Source organism: Natrix helvetica (genome assembly GCF_964273705.1).
Source record: "Natrix helvetica genome assembly, chromosome: 3".
NCBI classification, from domain to species: Eukaryota; Metazoa; Chordata; class Lepidosauria; order Squamata; family Natricidae; genus Natrix; species Natrix helvetica.
In genome coordinates this window covers 138,314,718-138,323,625 of record NC_138549.1, presented here as the reverse complement: position 1 = coordinate 138,323,625, position 8,908 = coordinate 138,314,718, and positions in this window count along the sequence as shown.

The following is an 8,908-nucleotide window of genomic DNA, read 5'->3' as shown; positions in this document are numbered from 1 at the left end:
TTAGAGGTCTTCTTGTCCAACCCCCTGCCTAGGCAGGAAACCCTATACCATTTCAGACAAACAGCTATCCAACAACTTCTTAAAGACTTCCAGTGTTGGGGCTTTCACAACCTCTGGAGGCAAGCTGTTCCACTGACTGATTGTTCTAACTGTCAGGAAACTTCTCCCCAGTTCTAAATTGCTTGTCTCCTTGATTAGTTTCCACCCATTGCTTCTTATCATTTACTTACCATTTCTCCACATTGGGTAGTGTTGACTCTTTCTATCTCTGAGCATATAATAACCTTGCCACAGTAATCATATATTGAAATTATCTTCCGTGTCTTTTGATCCCTGCCGGCACCTATGGTTGCGCTTTTATTTTCAACACAACTGTAGCGTATCTGATTTTTCCATCTCCCATGATAGCAATAGCAATAGAATTTAGATTTATATACTGCTCCCTAATGCTTTACAGCACTCTCTGAGCAACTTACAAATGTCAGCATATCACCCTCAACAATCTGGGTCTTTATTTTACTGACCTTGGAGAGGTGGAAGGAGGAGTCAACCTTGAGCCAGTTAGGATTGAATTCCTGGCTGTGGGCAGAGTTAGCCTACAATACTGCATTGTATCCACTGCACCATCATGGCTCGGATAAAGGCCAACAGAGATTGTGATTTTCCCATTGACAAGAGGCCGGGCATTACTCCACTTTCCATTGTTCAGTTGATTAAGCATTGTAGTCATAATTTCTTAAAAGTGTAAAGATCTCAACAACTTTTTCAGATTCCTCCAGAAAGTTATCCTTCAGGGGCGTTGGTTTGCTTGTTTGTCTGTATGCATATCGCTCCAGTGATTGATTCTGTTTTAAACTGCTGCTGGGATTGTAGTTTTGTCACTACAAGTCTTTGCAAAGATTTTGACAAGAAGAAACAATTGAAGCAAAGGGAGCTGGGTCTGAAACTGGCAAAAATATCCATTTTTCTTCTCTCCCCCTGTAAAAGCTGCTAGCGTGAAAAAAAAACCCGTTTGGTAGGGATGGTTTTGTACAATTGCAGCATGGATAGGAGGGGATCAGGGATGGGATTTGGGCAGGTTTGGGGGAATCGGATACTAACTTTATATCTGGTTCGCCGAACTGGTAGCTGCAAGGAATGGCTGGCCCCGCCAACCACACCCCACCCCTCCCAGGAGTCACCATGTGGCCCGTTTTGGATGCCAGGTAAGTGCAGGGCCCACGTGGAGGCTCTGGGAGGGCAAAAAACAGGCCTCCTGGAAGTCCCAGAAGTCCAGAAACTGGCCTGTTTCCCACCTCTGGAGGGCCTTCGGAGCCTGGGGGAGGCCGTTTTGCCCTCCCGGAGCTCGAGAAAAGCCTCCAGAGCCTGAGGAGAGTGAACCTCCCACCATGGTGCAGGAGGCTGAGTAGGCTACGCCCACCAGAACCATGGCCACCCAGCAACTGGGCAAAGAACGGGTTGCTAAAATTTTTGAATCCCACCCCTGGCTGGGACCTGTGGTAGTAATAGCAAGGGGGTTGATTTGTTCCAAAAATTTTCCTTGCCCTCCCCACAAGAAATCTTCATGTTCATCTTAATGGTGCCCATCTGAAGTCAGAGATTGCTATTTTAGACCTCAGTCCTCTATTGAAGCATTACAGCAACAGACAACTTTATTTTCCCAAATACAGCTATTGGGAAAAGTGTCTGGCTGCAAGCATTTCCCCTTCTTTCCACAATCCTTCCCTTAAAAAGAAAATGCAACAGAACAATGGCAGCTGGTTGGGATAAGGACTGGTGTACGATCTGCATTCTGGAAATGAGACTGAGGCAAACTCTGAATTGCATTTTTTGCATTCTTTTACTGGTCAGCTGGGAGGAAACACAAATTGGGCTACTAGAAAACACAAAACACAAATTTATACTACTTCTCCTACTCTCTTCATTCTGAAGTCTACAGAAGTAAAGAGAGATGTCTAGCCAATTTCTATTTGGTCACATGGAAATGTCTCTGCTGAGTTAATGCTTGACAAATAGATAGAAATATGTAACAGCTATCAAAACCATCCATCGTTTCAATAAGTTTTTTTTTTCAATTAGCATTTTTCATGCTGTTTTATTAACACATTAGGTTTGCTTCAGTCTCAGCTTGTGCTAGGGACCTCTAAGATAAATTTCATAGGGTACTTTGGTTGTGATTTAGGGAACTACAATCCAATATATTTAGAGAGCAATAAGCTAAAGAAGGCTATGCTAAGAAATAATTCTAAAATGAAAGATTTCTTACTGTATGCATTTTTCAATTGATGATGCCAGGTGTAATTTTTTTTAGAATTTATGACCATTTTTCATAAGCAGATTTGTAAATGCATCTTTTCACCCTGGATACAACAAGGGAATCTTAAATAGGACTAAACTAAACTACTAAACTTAACTAAACTAAACTAGACTAGACTAGATTCAGAATTTTGACTTCTAAGATTCCAAATACCGGAAAAAAGTCATTATGTTTTATACATATACATGAAATGTGAGTTCAAAGCTATTATCATAATACGTATCATAGGTTTGCTATGCTGTTGTTCTAGAAACACCATAACTCCATTTACGTCTACTATAAAGAAAAAACAAACAAAGACCAAGGCATTATACAGCATAATGTACCTTCTCCTCCAAATTAGGCCATAAACTCTCATTCACACTAGCACAACAAAATTATACCAGCATCATAGAGGAAGAAACTGCCTAACTCACATATTTCAAAATATTTTAGACTGTCTCAGAAGGTCTTAAAATGACAAGTTTTAATATATTATAATTGCTACTTAATGACGCACTTGTCATCTGCTTCACATGTAACTGCATCTGTGTAACTTCTCTTCTCTACCCTCTCCATCTCCTTTTCAAAGGCTTCATTGGTTTCATCATATCACTTATCTGATGCAGTGAACTAAGGTTCAGGAAAACATATGCTTTTTAATAAAGTGTGTTACTTATTTATTTATTAAATTTATATGCTGTGACTCTGGGCAGTTTACAACACAGTACATGTAGAAATATAAAAACAATTCTAAATATAAAGCCAAACAGATTGCAAAGGATTAAATGTAAACTAAGCAAAGCTCAGAGTGGAGCGGAGAAGGTGCTTTCTCTGTTGCTAAACCAACCAACTCCAGCCTATGGCATCTCCATCATCCATGCCAACTGGCAAAGGCCTTTCTTAGAGGTCAGAAGGGTGGGAGTGGATCTCAGCTCTGGTGGCAAGATATTCCACATGTGGGGAACATGGCAGAAAAGATTGTTCTCCTAGACACTGCCAGCCAAAATTCCTTGACTGATGGGATCTGCAGTAGGCACTCTTTTTGCCAGGTGTGGGGCAGGCTGGTCCCACTATTCTGTCAGATAATCTGGACCCATGTCACAAAGGGCTTTAATAGATAGCCGACATATTGAAGTGCACCTGGAAGCTAGTGTTAGTTGGAAAAGGGCTACCAGATTTCTCATTTTTCATCACCACTGTCAGGTTAACCAAACGTTAAAATAACTGCTGGTTGTTAATGTATGCAAATGGTTTCTTGGAAGCTATTCTTCCTCATTGGCTCAGTCATAAGACATATACGGCAATATAACCATAATGTGATATTTCAATCTAACATTATCACATAACCATTTATGGCAATGAAATCATGATGAAAGGCAAATATCAGAATGCAATGCTGAGACAAAATGATAGGGAAGAATCTTCTACCCACCAGGAAAATGAAAGCAAGGAAGGAATTTTGGGATCATACTGGCAACTAGAGATCAACCTAAGGATGAAGTCTGGGACCCTGAGCCAAAGGAATAAATTACCAATACTGCAGCAGGCAGTTGCGTCACTTATATTTTCCTTCCACCCTTGCAAAAATGATCTTTACTCTAGGGGCAGTAAATGGGAACTAGTTATGTCTCCCATGATAATCATTTCAGAAATAGTTAAACTTTCCCAGTAGATTTCGTGTGAAAATTCACACACCATGTTATCAAAATTGCAAACATGCCAATCAGTAAAAATGTTAGGGATTCCTGCACCATTGTAGGATTGTGATTGCTACAGGGATAACTTTAGTAACCTTATCTTAAATCAAATAGTTGGTGTAATCCATAACTGTACTGTTAATTGTTCTCTGCTGCTTCTATCATAGCCTACTGTCTGGCCATTTAGCAATAGAACGGTCCACATATGGCCAACCGTATACCATGAAATTTCCACCAGGGGCCATTGTTAAGAGCTACAATTCAACAAAATAGGTGTGTCACATTTCTTCTATCATTGATTCAACAAGAAATACTAGGGAAGGAATCTGGATATTCTGCATGTTGTTTACTACTGGTTTATTCTTATTTTGAATTTGAGAATAGACTCAAGCATAAATAATGAAGCGTTCCCCTAATTAACCCTAACTATGAATGAGTTGTTATCTATGAGAAAAAGATATTGTATAATATGTTATTAATATTATTTAATAAATGAAAATTGCACAAATAATATTGCATCTAATTTGACTCACAATTCAACACTAATTCACGTAATCCACCAATCTTTTAAGTTAGCAAAATGCAAATTTTGGTAGGACTTAGGTTACTGTATGCAATATTGCAATGTATTCTTAATAAAGATTATGGGACCAAGGGAATGCTGCCAACTCACTTAGGTGACTTTTCTTGTTTACATTTTGGATTATTTATTTAAAATTAATTATAGTACTTAGCACTTTATGGTTCTTACTGTGGTGGAAATAGGCTTTTCAGGTGGATCTAAATGATATCTCCACCCCAAGAACAGTTCTTTCTTAATTGGTTTGATGGCTTCCATAAGGAGGAAAGATCCATCAGGCCATCTGATAAAATAACAAGGAACTGAGATAGTTGTTTCTCTGAATTGGTGTTATTATAGCTAATCCCTGAAGAATGAAGCTTTTTGTCCTTAAAACTGTCTACACAGACTGTTGCTGTTCCTATTTGTCCATACAATGGTCTATTTCCTTTGAAAGATCTGCTAAGATCTCAGCTGGAGCATCAGCTATATCCTATGGCAATGGCTTTCAAACTTCCTGGATTAAGACCTTCACTCCAGGATCTGTTGTTTCACTCCTGCTAATGGTGGGCATATGATGGTACAAGGTGTTTACTATTCTCTTACCTGGGAGCAACATTCTGAAGGATTCTTACACAGGCACTGACTTTGCTTCATTCATGAATCATTGCTAAAAGCTGATTACAAAAAAAAAGCTGGTTAAAAATGGAGGAGAAGGGCTTTTGACTGATTTATTACTTCCCAGGTTAATTGCAGGTAGGAACCTTTCATTAAAGTAATGCTATGTTAACCGTCTGCATTCAACTGTCAACAACAAGAGAAATCCCCCTCCTTTTCTGCCCAAGGGATGGGAGATTGCTTCCAAACCAACCAGTCACTCAGGTTTATTGGATAAGAAAATTAAATGCAGGAAAGAAAAATAAGGGAGGTAACAGCAAGGAATATATTGCGAAAGGGAAATCTGGCTGGTTCACAGGAGTTCCTGAGCCAGACCCCTGCAGCTTCATCCCTGACAGGGAAGATTTTGCTGGGAACCACAATGGATAATCAATTCATACAATAAAATAGTAGAAAATATCACCTGAGACATGAATTCGCCTATTGCTTTGACTATCAGGGTAGATGAAAGTAGGTCTTGATTAAGTCTAGTAGGGGTTCCAGATTCCTTAGGATGTTAAGAAAACTGTGCTCTTGCTTGTAATCTTCTGGGGGTGGGGAATGTTATGAGCATAAGCATAAAAAGTTAAGGGGACTAAGGCTTCCTCTATATCAGGGGTGTCCAAACTTGGCAACTTTAAGACTTGTGGACTTCAACTCCCAGAATTCCCAGAATCCTGGGAGTTGAAGTCCACAAGTCTTAAAGTTGCCAAGTTTGGACACCCCTGCTCTATATCTTCTGATACAGGTAATCCTCAATTTATAACTACAATCAGGACCAGAATTTCTGTTGCTAGCATGATGCTTAACAAATTCACACCTGATTTTATGAACTTTCCACCATGGTTATTAAGAGAATCACTACAGTTGTAATGTGAATCACGTGGTCATTAAACAAATCTGGCTTCCCTCATTGAGTTTGCTTGTTGGAAGCCAACTCGGAATGTTGATCCCAGGACTCTGCAACTATCATAAATATGTGCCGGTTGCCAAGCAATTGAATTTTGATCACATGATCATGGAGACGATGAAACAATCATAAGTGTTGAGACCTGTCATAAATCACCTTTTTTATAGGGCCATTGTAACTTCAAATGAATGGTTGTAAGTGTAGGCCTTTCTACTTTAATATCATCTATAATGCACTTTGATTGAAGCTGGAGATGGAAAGGCAAGACCCACAGCAATGTGTAAAGCCCAGTGGTCCTCACAGTCCTCTCTAGTCACAACTGTTGAAAAACAGTAGTAACATAGTTACAAAAACTATGAAACAAACCCTAAATGAGAGTTAATACATTTTAAAAACACAAAAAAATATAATATCTACCCTTTCCTTCCAATAACAAACCTAGAGGTGGTTTTGGTGGGAGACAGAAAATAATAAAAGGAAACGGTATATACTTAGAGATAACGTAGGTGTAAATGTATATATTATATAAACGAGTAATTATGAAATAAGAAGGTCTATGTATAAAACAATAGGCCTTAGAATGGAAAAATCTGAAATCAGAAAAAAAAATAGCGATAAAGCTGTAAAAGTGATCTTAAGTTTTAAAAAGTGTTGAATAAAATATATATTTTTAAAGAAAATACTGATCCCAATCAAGAGGTATGGCAAGCCCTATCCAGAAGCCAATTGGCAATTATTAAACCTACTGTGGCCTGGTTGGCTAAATGTGCCCTCAGCCCCCCCCCCCCACCTGATTGTACACCTCAGATTTGGGACAAACAAATGAATGCCAAGAATTGTTTAATCAGCAATGGAAATGAAACAAGCACAGCTTGCATTTTGCTGATGAGGAAAACCAGATATAGGCTTTCCTTGGTCTTGCTCTCTTTCTTTTGTCCATTTTTGCTAAAATGCTTGACATCCATGGATTCTTTCAGAAAAAAGACACAGTTTTATGCATGCACACATACATGTGCAAGATATAGTACTGGACACTTGTATTTTAAGTACTAAGTCTGGATTGCCTTGCCTCAGGTGATCTTCCTTCACATCATATTTAGTTAGCTTAGGTAGAAAAGAAAAAAAAATATACGAGTTTCTCAGGATGGATAGTAGGTTCCCCTTTTCAAATCGCAGGTTATCCATACAGAGTCACTTTTCTCTGTGCATCTGATGTTGGAATAAGCCTTCAGCAGGAAGCCTGGATGGATGGATGGAGAGACAACAGTATTTTTAGAACTATGGGCACGAGTGTTCCCCAGGAATACAATTTATGAGGAAATAAACATAAATAATGGAGATGCGATTCCAGTTGTTGCCTGAATTCCAGCTGTAATTGAATTGCTACAGGATATGTTGGGAAATTATAGTGTGAAGTCACTGATTAGGATTCATTCATTGTTTTGCCGAGTTTAAATAATTAGATTGTTGCCATGGTTGGCTTGAAAACATGTAACATCATGGAATCATACAAAGATACAACCTGGTGCTTGTGTAATGCCTAACACAAATACTTAACTCACTTCATTAACATAATGATATAAGGAGATCATGATGCATGTGTCATCATTTGCCACCCCTTCCCCCTCTTCTCCTTGCAGCTGCCACGAAGGGTATGAAAACCAAAGCTCAGTATCACTTGTGTCATCTTACAGCACTACCTGCTTTTGGCTGTTAAGCCTATGTAGTTGTTTTGAGTGCAATATTTTTGTAATCACATTCAATGTGATCTTCCCATGTGAGTGGGGCTTCTTCTAATTGAGTGTCAGCTTGCCTCAACAATTCCCTTTCAAAAGAAGAGAGGGATAGGAGGGGGGAAAGGAGGAGAGAACGGAGGAGTGGAAAGGGGAGAGAGGAGAAGGAGAGAGGAAGGGGAAGGGGAAGTAGAGAAGAGGGAAGAAAGGAGATAAGGACGGAAGAAGAAAGTGATGGATAAGGTACAAGTATGGTGTATGGAAAGCAGAAGAGCTAATAATTGTTTTTGGGAGTTGATGGTAAGATGAATTGATGTAAAGATTTAATAATACAATACGATATTGGCTATGTAATAGTATGCATGTGGTTATATGTTATGAAAATGAAAAAAAATAAAAAACTTTATATAGGAAACAATTCCCTTTCAGGGCAATAGAGAGATGTTGTGGTGGCAGTGTAGCAGCTCATTATAGAAAAGATTTAGGAGTTGTTTCCACCTTCTCTAATGGCAAGGTGAACTGATACATCATGGGGACAATACTGTACCTCTTGCCAGTATGACTCCCAATAGTCAAAGGGGAAAAAAGTGAGGACCTTTAAAATGCAATGTCTTGTGCTTTCTGCCATCCTTTCTGGAATGACATTTTCTATTTCTGATGATGTATAATATTGGCAATAAATATCTGATTACATTCCCTGTTCTTGTTGCTGATTGATGCCTGCTCTGACCCTGAAAAGCTATTAAGCAACCACAATCTGAATATATCCTCCCTGTATTTTTGTCAGGCACCAGTGAAGGCTCAGAGACACTGTAGATGTGCTTCAGAAAGAACTGCAAACCTGGAACGGCTGACATTAACCCCAACTCTGGCTTCCCTTTCCTGAAGCAATTTGTGTGAATGCTTATTTTCTTGGACTGTTCTTCTAGTTGCAATTTTTGGAAAAGAGGAGTCAAGGTGAAACCGTGTTGAGATGTGCAGTCTCTTCTCCCATTCGCGTTGTTTGTAGAAAGTCTCTCTTCCATCCCCAGCACCAGGAAAGACCCCATCTGA